This window comes from Diabrotica virgifera, chromosome 5 (assembly GCF_917563875.1).
Source record: "Diabrotica virgifera virgifera chromosome 5, PGI_DIABVI_V3a".
Classification (NCBI taxonomy): domain Eukaryota; kingdom Metazoa; phylum Arthropoda; class Insecta; order Coleoptera; family Chrysomelidae; genus Diabrotica; species Diabrotica virgifera.
In genome coordinates, this window is record NC_065447.1 from 198,740,525 (window position 1) to 198,756,460 (window position 15,936).

Below are 15,936 nucleotides of genomic sequence, written 5' to 3' on the forward strand. Positions count from 1 at the left end.
AAATTACTGTGAGTGGCGAACTTTGAAAAATCATATTTCGAAAACTGTAAATCCTAATGACCTCTATCAAACATCATTCTAAAAATAAAATATGAAAGTTTTTTTTCCGTGAAGCAATGTCTATACCTATATCCCCGTGGACAAAAGTTATGGGACAAAAAACAAAATTTCTTTCTTTGGGGTTTCTTTGTGCTTTTTCTTTTGAATATATTTTTGTAAAAAAAAGTATCTTTGACTTTAAAAAGTTATATTTAGATAGGAAATTTAACCAGGAAAAATTTTTATGTAGAAGTGTTTGTACCAAAAGTGCATAGAACTTACCCTAATGTAACCTGTGCCCAGGGACTAATTCACCCATTTCTCAAAAACGCACCCCTTTAAATTGTAGCACTCCGCGGTTTTTTCATATATAGAGATTCATTAACCATATGAAATAATAAAACCCCGTTAACGTTGTAGTTCCTTTCTATAGTACATAATCAATAACCTAATTATCAACTGTAGAAAATTACCGATATAATTTTTTTAAGTAGATTGTTTCTGTTTAATGGTAACCAGTCTCCTAGTTTTGACAACTGTCACATTTAAGAAAATATCCATAATATACGTATTAAAAAATAATCTTACGAATATCACACGACAGTAAGAATAAATAAGAAAATAATGCTTCATTTTTACTCAAATTTGTTGTCATTGGGCAATAACCACTCGAGCCCTGTGGGCTCTCGTGTCTATTGCCAGACAACAAATTTTCGAAAAACTGTCGCATTATTTTCAATTTATTCTCACTCTCTTGTGATATTACACCCAATAATTTTTGATAATTTCCCGTCGTCAAGTATATTACGTCAAGTGCCCTTCGTTGCTATAAAAAAATACATTCAGTGACATTAATGACAATTATTGTTTTACAAATTATAAAAGTGATGACTTTCAACCGTCAAATATTTATAACAACTGTGTGTTTAATTGTACTAATTTGTACTTACATAAATAAATTACAATAAAATTTTGGTTTTGAACAGTTTTATTCATGAAATAATCCCAACAAATTGCACTCGATCTCTAAAATTAATATAGAATTTTAGAGGTCTTGTGCAATTACTACTGATAATTTCCCGTCGTCGAGTATTACGTCAGATCCCGTCGTTGCTACGCAAAAATACATTCAGTGAAATTAATGACAATTAATGTTTTACAACTTGTCACAGAGAACACCAAGAAACCGGTTTAGCAAATATTCAGGCGAAGATATCAATAAAATATTAGTTAAAATGATTTAAAAAGACAATTTTATTCATGAAATAATAATCTTACCGAATCACTCTAGAGCTCTTAAAAATTATCAATTTGTTTGGCCCTCGTGACACTTTGACATAATTTCACTCCTCTTCGGGTCGTGAAATTAAAACTGTCATTGTGTCACTAGGGATACAAATCGATAATTTTAGAGCTCTCGTGTAATTACTACTGATAATTATTCTTTGAAATAGAATTATTTTGCCTTACTTAATATTTTAAAGTCAAATCAGTAGATAATAACAATGGCTGTTTTAAATCGTCGTCAAACCAATTTTATTTTATTGTAAATTTGGTTTTGACAATTTTGTCAGAGAACGCATGGAACAATTCAAGCCTCAGCTTGCATCAGTGATACATTTACAAAATGACACGAATTGCTGGTTTACATTTAATATTACCAAGCTTTAAGTAAAGATATTCTTGTTTTTCCAAATGATTAAATTTGCATACATTTTTGTATTACGTACTCTTGTATGTTGTATTTACTCGTTAACAAAAATTGATACAACTCTATTTGTTGTGTAATTTTTCCAAACGTACGGCTGTGGAAAAAAAATTATTCCTAACTCATGCTGAAAGTGTCTTTCCCTCACTGACTGCCGTTGACCCGAACGATGCAATAGAGGAGTTTTACTACATATTCCATATTTCAACTGCCAAACCCGTTTTTTACAATTATTATTATAGTCCAGAAAAATAAGGATTTTCTCAGGACACTCAAATATCCAGGTAGCTGACTCCTTTTTTAGTTATTGTAGACCTATAGGAAGAAAACCTACCTGTTTCCTGCCTAGAGTTCGCGTCCGTTTTTTAAATATTAATAATTTGATGCAAAAAACGCGATTTTTTCGGTTTTTTGCACCCCATTAAAAAGCTAAATAGTTGACATAAAATTACAAAATTTGTTTTTTTAGAACATTGAAAAAGCTTCAAAATAGCGATGTTTAAACGTTCAAAGTCAATTTGTTGCTTCGCAAATGCAAAATAGATGAAAATCCATATTTGTTAATAACTTTTACTAAATTTAACTTAGAATTTTAGGGTTTCACTCAAAGTTGGGAGTTTGGTACTTAACAAACCCTCAAAATTTGTGACCGATCTATTAATTAGTTTAAAAGTTATTCTATTTGTTTATTCCAGAGACCTTTGTTTTCTATTACCATAAGACAGAAAATAATGTGTACAGGGCAATTCTGCGTAGGTATGCCAAATGAAAGTAGAAGAGTGATAGTATCAAAGCGTAATAAAAAAGATAAAAAAATAATTAATATAGTCAAAAATCCTAATGCTAAATTTTTGAAATTTTGTAGTTTATAAGCATTTATAGGGGAGTGCAATTAGAACGAAAATATGCATTGTTTCGGAAACATTCAAACAAGCTTATATTTTTCTAAAACTCTTGTTAGTTTATATACATGTTAAAGTAAAAAGTTCTACTCGCGGATTTGGCCGCTAATTGTTTATTAATTGTTTAAACAATAACAATTGTTTTGTATAGCTCCTAATTTTTCAAAAAAATATCTTATTCATTTCAACTATACCCGTACCTGACTTATTCAACATTTATGGTGAGCACGTTATGACGATATCTTTAGAAAGATGGGCCGGTAGAGTAACAGTAGCTGGTAGGAGAATCTCCACTTTAAGATTTGCTAATGACACTACATATAGAGCAGCAAATGAGCAAGAAATGTTTGATCTCCTGCGAAGAGTAAAGCAATGAAGTTGGTCTGAAAATCAATAGAGCTAAGACAAAAATAATGGTGGTCGACAGATTCGAGACTATTCAACTGACTAACAGGTTACAGGAATACCAGATAGTAAACACCTTTGTCTATCTCGGGTCTAGTATAACCGACGATGATAACTGTAAGCAGAAGTTCGGAAACGTATTATTATTCTTCTTCTTCTTCTTTTGGCATCGTAACTCTGGATAGGTCTTTGCCTGTCTGGCTATGTCCTTCCATTCAGATCTCTCTTGTGCCCTTCTTCTCCATTGTCTTATATTCCTGGTTTTGACGTCGTCTTCCACGTGATACAACCATCTCGTCCTGGGCCTTCCTTTTTTTCGCCTTCCTACCGGCTTCCACTGTAATATCTTCTTTGTTGTTTTCGTATCTTCTTGTCGCTGAACATGTCCCAGCCATGACAGTCTTTGACTTTTCACATATCTTACAATTTTAACTATATATAATGGGAAATAAGCCACAATATTATTAAAAGATGATTTTTATTAATGTTTCGACGCCCAAATCGGGTGCCGTTTTCAAAATACAAAATACTACTAACATAAACAAAAATGTTGTTGCTTAGTAAAAAATTCTTCTAATAATTTATTTAATTTGACTCATTTATATCGGCAATTCAGATACATATGATACATTTTAAAGTAGAAGACTTTAAAATGATATTGCCAATATTTATGAGTTGCGTTCCTGGGACGACTTTACAGAAAGATAATTCATTCGATTACATGAAATCAACCCCAACTCGAGAATATCCATCACAAAAAAGTCATAGCATGTGATCTGTCTCTAAAAAGGCAACTACATGTAACGGTGACATTAAAATTCTCGCGTTAGAGATCTCATAGTAAATCACAAGGGAAAACCAGGAAAAACCTCGTGATATTATCCCGACATCGTAAGTATTTGGTCTTACATTTAATTTACTCTCAAAATTAATACCAAATTCTGACTTTACTATAATTTTGTTTAAATTATAAATAATATCAATAATACATGGATATTACCAGAGAACGGCAGTTCTCGTCAGTGGCGCACAACCCCAACAACAATACACCTACAAGCGACACTATATATACACGAAATTTTCGATTTTCCAAATCTGACTGAATTGAAAATTGGACCAAATCCCATCTTAAAGTTTAGAAAAAAACTCACCCATCCATATGTCAACTCTCCATTTTGGTCCAAGGGTGTGGATTTTACGGCTCTTCCCATTTAGGGTCTGTTTTTCGTTCTCGTACCCAAAACTCCCAAAAATTTCAAAAATTTAAGTTCGACCTTTACAGCATCTGATAGTACTGATCATTATCTTTTTAACGGATGTCTAATTTTAAAAATCGGTTATACCATTCAAAAGTAACCGAGCTCAGAAATATGACTCAATTTTTATTTAAAAAGGGGAAAATGTTTGTGGATATGTTTGTATGTATGTATGTTTGTATGTGTGTGGAAAAGTTACACAGATTTGAATTTTTTTTTCTGTGTTTCAAGAGGGTGTGAGGGCCGATTTAGAACCGGTGTAATTTTTGACTTCTGACTACCCGCAAGCCAGCTGGAGGGCTAGGTATATACAAAATAGCATATTTTGGGCGCATATACCTTAGGTTCAAGGAGAGAGAGGAAAACCGCAAATACACCATATCAATAGGGTTGGGTTAAACTTTCAAACAGTGCCAAAGCTATCAAGCTGAGACATATACACTGCTTACCATAGCCGAAAAACTAAAAAATTAAACTTTGAGAATTTTGGTTTTTCAAAAATTACTCAAAATTTCAACCTACTAATTGTGCGAATAACTGAGAATTTGTAGAAGGTCTCCAGATGCATCTAACGGTGTATACCTCATATTTGGGAAAATTCGAATTTTTAAGTTATAGGCTTCATAAATATGATTTAATCTATTTCTTATGGGAAAAACGGTTTTTCAAGCTCAATAATTCCTGTAATACGTTCAGTTATCATACTTAATCTTGGACGTATCAGATATTACTTATCAGTACGTTTCAAACTCATGTTTATTGATCAAAATAAGTTAAGCCGTTCAAAAGTTATAGAGCTCCAAATGTATAATTATTAATCCAGGAACTGAAACCTTTCACTCCGCAATTTTTACAGAATGGATCGATTTGCTTGAAAATTGGACAATAAGTAGTGGAAAGTCCAATGATGAAAATCTATATGATGCCGAAAGACGCTTTTATGATGGGGTGGTTACCACCCCATCTTGGGGGTGGAAATTTTTATTATATATTGACCGCAAATGTTGGTAAAAACATTAATTGTAAGCAAAAAATGTTTTATTTATTTTTTTGATAAAATTAATTGTTTTCGATTTATTGGTTATCGAAAGTGTTAGCTTCATGTCGAAAAAATCAATGTTATTAATCAGTTTTTTGCTAATAACTCAAAAAGTTTTTGCTTTATCAAAACAACTTTACTTAACGAATATATTATACCTTTTAAAAAAGAAACAAAGTGTTTTTTTTTAATTTTTTTAAGACCAATAACAATCGAGCTGTACTTTATTATAAAATATGTTAGCTTTTCTTCGTCAAACACTAAATATTATATGTAGTTTCAAAGTCAGAAGAGGGAAAAACTATGCATTTTTCGAGGATAACTTATAGAAACTAATTTTAAATGTTTAAAAAGATCTATCTTCAAAAATAAAAAATGAAGTATGTAGCTTAAAAATTAAGTGACTTATAATGAAAAGAATGCCAGTCCCTATTTTTTCAATCAAAAAAGTTATCGGAAACAACCCCCTAATAACCACAATAATATTATATACACCAAATTTTCGATTTTCTAAATCTGACTGAATTGAAAATTGGGCCAACTCCCATCTTAAAGTTCAGGAAAAGACTCACCCATTAATATGTCAACAATCCATTTTGGTCCAAGGGTGTGCATTTTACGGCCCTTCTTATTTAGGGTCTGTTGTTCGATCTCGTCCCCAAAACTCCCAAAAATTTCAAAAATTTAAGTCCCACCTTTACGGCTTCTGATAGTACTTATCATTACCTTTCCAACAGATGTCTAATTTTGAAAATCGGTTATACCATTTAAAAGTTACCGAGCTAAGAAGTATGACTCAATTTTTATTTCAAAAGGGGAAAATGTTTGCGGATATGTTTGTATGTATGTCTGTTTTTATGTGTGTGGAAAAGTTACACCGATCTGAATTTTTTTTTTCTGTGTTTGAAGAGGGGATCAGGGCCGATTCAGAACCGGTGTAGTTTGTGACTTCTGACTACCCATAAGCCAGCTATAGGACTTGGTAGGTACAAAACGGCATATTTTTGGGGTATATATCTTCGGTTTAAGAAGAGACAGGTGAATCTAAAATACACCAAATCAATAGCGTTGAGTTAAGCTTTCAAATGGTGTGTAAGCCGTCAGGATCAGAAATATACTCGGCTCAGTGTAGCCGAAAAACTAAACTTTGAAAATTTTGGTTTTTCGACAATTACTCAAAATTTCAACCTACGAATTGCGCCAATAACTGAGCATTTGTAGAAGGACTCCAGACAAATCTAACGGTGTATACCTCATATTCCAGAAAATCCGAATTTTTAAGTTATAGGCTTCATAAATATGATCAAATTTATTGTCTATGGGAAAAACGGTTTTTCAAGCTCAATGATTCCTGTAATAGCTTCAGTTATCTTACTTGACCTTCGATGCATCAGATATTACTTGTCAATATGTTTCAAACTCATGTTTAGGGATCAAGATCGGTTAAGCCGTTTAGAAGTTATTAAGCTACAAAAGTATAATCCAATTAACGATTATTCCGTTTATGTAGTTGCAGTGGTTACGACGCTAAATTTGATCTGGCAACGGGCAATCCGAGTTTATTTACCGGCCATCCCAATATCTTCTTCAATCTATTTCGAATAGAAAAAAAATCTAGTGAACATTCGATGGACACTAAATCATTTGGGAGGTAATGCGACAAAGGCGACCATTTATAAAACTTAACATGTAATCGAGAAACATTGCATGCAACTTCGTACATTTAATTTATAAATAACTTTGAAAAACCCCTGATACAAGAATAAAAAAACCGCTAAACACCGTAAAAATGAGTGGCGCATACAATATTCCAGCTACAAAAGATTTTATATGAATATTACGTGGCGCGAAAGTGTATGTTCATTTTGATGCAAAACAAAATTCTAGTTTTCAAAACACGCCACAAAAGAGTTTCAAAATTCAAACTATATCAAAGTTATTCTTTTGTGGCTCGTTTACTTCAAATTTAGCAAATACTATGGAAAAATCTTTTAAAATAAAACTAGAATTTTGTTTTTCATCAAAATGAAAATACATTTTCGCGCCACGTAATATTCATATCAGATCTTTTGTAGCTGGAATATTGTATGCGCCACTCATTTTTACGGCGTTTAGCGGTTTTTTTTATTCTTGTATAAGTAATACTAAAATATAAAATAAGTACCAACTCTACTATTGACTTAGTAATTGTGAGGTTTTTTTTTTGAAAAACCATGTTTTCCCTGATTTTACCTTGTGATTTACTATGAGATCTCTAACGCGAGAATTTTAATGTCACCGTTGCATGTGGTTGTCTTTTTAAAGACAGATCACATGCTATGATTTTTTTGTGACGGATATTCTTGAGTTGGGGTTGATTTCATGTAATCGAATGAACTATCTTTCTGTAAAGTCGTCCCAGGAACGCAACTCATAAATATTGGCAATATCATTTTAAAGTCTTCTACTTTAAAATGTATAATATGTATCTGAATTGCCGATATAAATGAGTCAAATTAAATAAATTATTAGAAGAATTTTTTTACTAAGCAACAACATTTTTGTTTATGTTAGTAGTATTTTGTATTTTGACAACAGCACCCGATTTGGGCGTCGAAACGTTAATAAAAATCATTTTTTAATAATATTTTGGCTTATTTCCCATTATATATAGAATTGTAAAAATGCCACAAGAAAATAGCTTCAGAACAAAATCTTACAATATCATACCCTTCATTCAGTTCATTAACCTCGTCGTTTCTCCTGATTCTCCATATGCCGTCTTCCTCTTGCACCGGGCCATATACTTTTCTCAGTATATTTCTCTCGAATGTCCTGAGTTGGGCTTCATTTTTTTCGTCATTACCCATGTTTCACAACCATAGGTTAAAACGGGTCTAATCACTGTTCTGTAGATAGTCATTTTGGTTTTTTTATCCAGTAATTTTGATGTCATCAATCTTTTATTAGCATAGTATGTACGATCTCCACTTAAAATACGTGCATTAATTTCGCTAGTTACGGAATTCTTCTGATTAATTTCTGTGCCCAAATATGTGAAGGCATCCACACGTTCAATGGTATAGTTGTCTATTGCTATATTATTTTCATTCTCAGGTGTTTTTTTGATTGTCATGTACTTAGTTTTTGTCTCGTTTATTTAAAGCCCTCTTTTTAGTGCTTCAGGATCAATTTCCTTTAACGTTTCCGTTAGTCGTGTCTTGCTTCTATTAATAATGGCGACATCGTCTGCATATGCAGTAATTTAATTTGTACTGTTTTGGTATTAATATGGCCGGTTGTATTGGTTAGAACTCAGAAAATGAGCAAGAAATGTTTGATCTGCGAAGAGTTGAGTACCAAAGCAATAAAGTTGGTCTTAAATTCAATACAGCTAAGACAAAAATAATGGTGGTCGACAGATTAGACACTATTCAACTGACTAACAGGTTACAGGAATACCAGATAGTAAACACATTTGTCTATCTCGGGTCTAGTATTATAACTGACGATGGTACCTAACTGTAAAGCAGAAATTCGGAGACGTATTGTTATGGCAAAAATGCGATGAGTCGCCTAACTAAAGTTTGGAAAGAAAGACAGATCTATCTCTCAAAATATCAAGATAAGACCCTTGAATGCCCGTGAATGCCCTTGTATTCTCAATATTTCTATACGGGGCAGAGACTTGGACAAAAAATTGATGCTTTTGAGATGTGGTGCTGAAGGGGAAAGCTGCGCATACCTTGGACAGCTCATAAGGCAAACTTTCCATTCTAGACCAACTCGAGATTAAAAAAGGCTGTCCACAATATGTCTGCAACGAATTCTGAAAACCTTCGGTCACGTGGTTCTCAGAGGTGACGATAGTTTGGAGAGATTAATTGTTTCTGGAAATCTGAAAGATCAAGAGGACAATCACCAACTAGATCAAATTAAGAATTCAGCTGGAAACTTATTCTGCGAATCTCTTAGAAAGGCTGAAGATAGAGAAAAATGGAAAAAAAATTGTTAGGAATATTAGAAGAAATCACGATCCTCAGAATGGGGAAACGACAAGAGAGAGAGAGAGAGAGAGATACCCGTAGAGATTTAAAGATTTTCATTTGTAGTGAGCTGCCAGTTGCAAACAAATGGACTTTAGTGTTATGCAGATAATTTGGAAAATATCTCAACTAACCAAGTAATTACTAAGATACGAATAAATATTGCAGTTTTTCCATAAAAACTACTACAGATAAATCCTTGGTTAATCCACAATTTATGTGTACAACAGCATATAAAACTTTAATGTAATAGCTATAAAGACAAATGCCTTCGGTATCACAAATAACGTAACCTTAAATGTCCGCAACGGTTGCCGTAAACATACGCACCATATATTAGAGGCAAATGTAATTAGAGACAAGAAGGCACTAACAAAAACGGGAAAGATAAAATTAATGCCCGAAGAAAATCACTTCTCCAAATTGAAATTCTGCGGTGTATCAGGGTTGCATTTTTAATAGGGAATCTTTTTTACTACAAAAGATATATTAGTCGGGGAACTTATTGTTCTAAAAGACCTAGAAAGCAGAAATGACAAAAAATTTACTCCACAAATTATTACAGAATTTTCTAAATATCGCACCTCCGCTCCGCTCAAAAAGTGTCATAAGTCAAAAAAGCAAAGTATCGAGAAAACGACGTTTAAAATTTTTGCTAGAACTGTTCAGGGTTTAATTCAAAAACTGATAAAATTAGCCTTTTTCTTCTTCTTCCTTCTTATAAGTAGGCTTTAAAGTCTGTTTCTTCTTCAATATTAGCCTCCTAAATTGTTTAAATTATCGCACCAAATTTTTCTTGGTCTGCCAATACTTCTCCGTCCATTTGGTTACTTATCTCGTGCTATTCGTACTATCCTATCCTCTGCCATTCTACTAATATAATCGTTCCACTCTTGTTTCCGTTTTGTCACCCATCCGTTAATGTCTTCTACATTGCATGCTCTTTTTATGTTTTCGCTTCTCTCCCCATCCAACACACTTTTCCTTTATATGCGTCGAAGTATTTTCATCTCTGTTGTTTCTAGTAGTCGTCTCGTTTTAGATGTGTCGGGTCTTGTCTCCGTCGTTTATGTCAATAAAATTATAATTTTTACTTTATAGATTTTTGCTTTTGTGTCTTCTCTTATGTGTTTGTTCTTCCAGATTGTGTCATTAAGAGATCCCGCCACTTTACTTGCTTTTAAGCTTTGTTGTCGTACTTCCTCTTCAACATCTCCGTAACTGGTTATATCTTTTCCCAGATATCTAAACCTTGCTTCCTGGTTTACTATTTTGCCATCAATTTAAATTTTACGTCGTAGTGGGTATTTAGATGTTGTCATACATTTGGTTTTTTTCTGCTGATATTATCATATTGTATTTCTTGGCTGTTGTATTGTAGATGTGTGTTAATCTTTGGAGATCGTCTTCTGTCTCGGCGATTAATGCGGCGTCGTCTGCGTAACATAATATTTGGATTTCTTTATTCCCGATTCTGTAACCATGACCATTAGGTACTGCTTCTATTATTTCGTCCACCATTATATTAAAGAGCAATGGGCTTAACGAGTCCCCTTTTCTGACTTCGCTTTAACTGTGTTAGTTTTTCATTTATCTTTACCTGTATTCTTTCTTTAAAAGTAGTATAATAACTATTTTAGTCACTTACAAAGATTTTTGAGGAGGCCGATCCTGACTGTATGTCGGAACGGTGTGTTTATTTTGGCTCTACAAAATAGTTCAAATTAAGTGAGAATAAGTTTTCAAAATTTAACCAAACTTGGTGAAGTTATTAGTGATCAATTGAATCTCAACTTTCCAAATTTGTAAGTACAGTTTTACTGTAATTTCCACAGAAAACATCTAATTAGTATTTAACATTATTGTAAATTTTTATATCGAAATCTGCTTGACGTTAAACAAAAACATTTAATTACCATCGACCTGTGTGTCCACTCGGCTTTTTTCCCAGCCGGGGACAGGTCCGTACTTAGAAATGTTTAAAAATCGATCAAGATGTCACAAAGCGGTGAAATAAATTTACCAGGAAATTCTCAAATGGATAATTCTACACCAAGAAGTTACTCTACCGCGCTTATTCAACAAAAACATCCCTCTAAGCGCCAGGCAATCATTTTTAATTCCATTGAAGATGCGAAAATACAAGATTACCTCCTCCCGCTGGGAAAAATCATCCATCCAAAAAATATACTATTCTGCTCTAGATTATCAAACAATAGAATATGTTTGTATTTATCATCTGAAAATATCGTAGAAAAATTCATGACTGAAAATAACGGCAACATTGTGGTTAACAATCAGATTATACAAGCTCGAAGGTATATAACTCCTTCCGAAAGAATTATTCTCTCTAATGTTTGTCCATCAATTCCTCATGATGTATTAATTAAAGAACTCGAGTCCATGGGACTTGTTATTCAATCTACAATGTCCTTTTTAAAAATTGGTGCACCGTTACCTGAATTTAGTCATATAATGAGCTTCAGAAGGCAAATCTTTATCAGCCCAACAGACCTCACAATTCCAGAATCGTTTTTAATCAACTACGATAATACTTCATACAGAATATTCTTATCGAGTGGCAACTTGACATGTTACAACTGTAAACAAAATGGTCATACGGCAACTAACTGCAAAAACCCTATCAATCCAAACTCAAATCCTATCGCTTCGACCTCAGTAGAAAACATCCCAACATTCACTCCTCCAGAAATATCAACCAGCATACCAGAACCTATCAATCCAAAACCAAATCCTATTGCTCCAACCACAGTAGAAAAAAACCCAATATTAAATCCTCCAGAAATATCAACCATCACACCAGCATCTGTTTCAATTCAATCAGCTACCCCAACTACAAACAATCAACTGAACCCCAAAGAAACTGAGAGCGAATCAACTACCTTACATATGAATATTGAGTCTTCACAAAATAGTTCAAAAAGAACGATCGACGATACCTTAAGTCCTCCCCCGCTCCCTAATGATACCACTGATAAACCGATGTTTACCAATCCAGCGGAAATAGCACTTAATCCCAAGAAAAAGAAAAAACAAAATAAAGGAAAATCTCTAGAAGCATTCATAAACCAGCAGTCGCCACCATTTGTTCTAAGCTATGTTCAGATAACAGACCTATTCGAAAACATAAAGAGTTCACCCGATCCACTTATTACCGTTGAAAATTATACAGATAACTTTACAGCTCTCATCGATATGTTAAACAAAATATATCCCTATACTCAAGACAGATCTACAAAGACCCGAAATACCAAATTAAGGAAAATTCTTCTAAAACACTTACAGATGCAAATCCCACAGGACCTAGTATCCGATACAGAAAGTGACTCCTCACAAACAAATCAATAAATAAATTCAATAAATTAAAATGGAGTTTAATAAATTAATACAGTGGAATATAAATGGCTATTTCAATAATTTACCTATGCTACAGATCATTCTTTCAGAACAAAATCCAGCTTTTGTATGTTTACAAGAGACCAATTTTAAACCAAATCAAAATATAACCTTAAGAAACTTTGTTTGTCATAATCAAATAAGACTTAACCAGAACATTGCTAGTGGCGGTGTATCAATTTTAATTAATAATTCATATGACTCGATAAGAATACCTCTAAATACTAACTTAGAGGCCATTGCTGTCACCGTTATTGGGAAAACTAATATAAACATTTGCAACATATATCTACCTCCTGGAGCAGTAATTTCCAGAAACGAACTAGAGGATCTTTTTAAACAAATTCCTACTCCTCGAATCATTTTGGGTGACCTAAACGCATATAATCACATCTGGGGATCAGCATATAAAGATCAAAGGGGTACCGCCATTGAAGAAATTATAGATCATCTTAATTTGTCTCTCTTAAATGACGGAAGCCCGACTAGATTTAATATAAGAACTGGAGAAGCTACACCACTTGATCTAACAATATGTGACAGTGATCTTTACCCACATTTGTCTTGGTATCCAATGCAGTACACATACAACAGTGACCATTATCCATTAATTATAGAAAACAATCAACATAAACGCACAACCCATTTCTCTCCCAAATGGAAAATAGATAAAGCCGATTGGAAGCATTTCGCCCAACAGATAGAATCATATATAAACAAGTGCTCGACAACAATAATTAATGTCGAAGAATGTCTAGACAATTTGACCCAAATAATTATTAAGGCAGCTGAAAACTCAATCGGTAAAACAGCTCAAACGAAACATTCAACACCAGTTCCATGGTGGAACGAGTCTTGTAAAAAGGTCATTAGAGAAAGTAAAACTGCCTTTAATAAATATAAAAGAAATAAATCACTTGAAAACCAACTAGAATATAAGAGAACTCGAGCCATAACTAGATTGACAATAAAGACAGCTAAACGTCAATCCTGGATTGATTATGTTTCTAAAATAAACAGCTCTACTCCTATGAGTGACATATGGAAGAAGATAAAACGAATATCGGGAAAAAGTTTAAATTTAAAAATCAACTCACTAAATATTCAAGATAAGGTTATTACCTCCGACAACGAAATCGCAGAAGAAATGGCTAACACTTATAAACACAGATCTAGTAATACCCAGTATAACCAGAGCTTTATTACACTTAAGCAACATGAAGAACGTAATCTAATTAACTTCGATGAGATAGATAAAAGTAATATAAACTCTCCTTTTTTAATGGAAGAATACAACGAAGCCCTTAACTCATTTAAAGATTCGGCAGCGGGACCTGATGATATTCCGGTAAAATTTATAAAAAATTTACCTTCAAACGCTCACCAGTACTTACTAAGGTTATTTAATTTAATCTGGACTCAACATAAATTTCCACCAAAATGGTCAGAATCTATTATTATACCAATTTTAAAACCAAACAATCCAAAAAGTAATCCAAATTCATATAGACCAATATCTTTGACATGTGCTATGGGTAAATTAATGGAAAAAATTGTAAATAAAAGGCTTTTATGGACTCTTGAGAATCGAAACCTAATCATTCCAAATCAAAGTGGTTTTCGTAGAAATCGATCAACAATAGACAATATTTTAGCATTAGAAAATGACATACTTGAAGCTTTTGCTGTCAATCAAAAATGCGTCGCCATATTTTTTGACATCGGGGGAGCCTATGATGTCACTTGGAAACACCTAATAGTCAAGAAACTACATAATTTAAATATCAGGGGACACTGCCTAGCGTTCATTAACAATTTCCTTACCAATAGATCATTCCAACTTAAAACTAATGGTATGCTATCACCAAAAACAAAACTAGAGAATGGTATTCCACAAGGATCAGTGTTAAGCCCTACACTTTTTTTAGTAGCAATAAATGATGTCCTAACCAATATGAACTTACCACTGAAAGGTCTCTTATACGCAGACGACCTTGTTATCTATGCGAGAAGTCAAAATATGGAAAACATCACGAATATGCTACAAACGTTCTTACATCAACTAGAGAAATGGTCGCAAAGTTGTGGGTTTCAATTTTCTACAGAAAAAACACAATTTATATTATTCTCAAAGAAAAGCTGCCCTAATCACCCTTCACTCTCACTATATAACAATTCGTTAGTTCGGAAAAATACTGTAAAATTTTTAGGAATGATATTCGACCAACATCTAAATTGGAAAGAACATATTAAGAAACTGGCAATCGAATGCCAAGGAAGACTTAATATCATTAAATCATTGTCAAAAAAAGACTGGGGAGCAGATAGACAAACTATGCTCTCTCTCTACAGAACTCTAATCAGATCTAAATTAGACTATGGCGCGATAGCATATTCATCGGCTACTGAGTCTTCTCTTAAAATTTTAGATTCAATCCACAATACTGCACTCCGCATTGTCTTGGGAGCTTTCAGAACCACACCAATAGAAAGCCTGTATTGTGAAGCAGCTGAACCATCACTGTATTACAGAAGAATGTACTTAAAGTTAACCTATGCAATTAAATCAAATGCAAATCCTAATAACCACACCTTCAAATATGATCACCTTAACCGATTATCAACATTTTTCTCCCATAAACCACGTCTACACAAACCTTTCTACCACCGAATCAAAATGGATCTCTCATCTCTTAACACCACCTTACCTCCTTGCTATCCTGTTAGTTTTGAACCTGCTACGCCATGGAATTTGGGAGTACCTAAAATAATTACCACCTTAACTTCATTGGACAAACATACTACTAACCATAGTATAATACATCAAAATCTGCAAAACTTATTATCAAAGTATACAAACTTCTCTCAAATATATACAGATGCTTCAAAATCAACAGATGGCGTGGGAGCAGCAGTTATATCCTCGAATATGTGCCAAAAATATAAGTTGCCAATACACTGCAGTACTTTTAATGCAGAATTATATGCCATATATGGGGCACTGACATATATTATATCCTCACCAAATCAGAAATACATAATTTTGACTGATTCACTAAGCTCACTACAATCCATAGGAAAAATATACCCAGAGAATTACATTCTGGGAAAAATAAAACAAAATCTGATCGAGATACAAAATCTT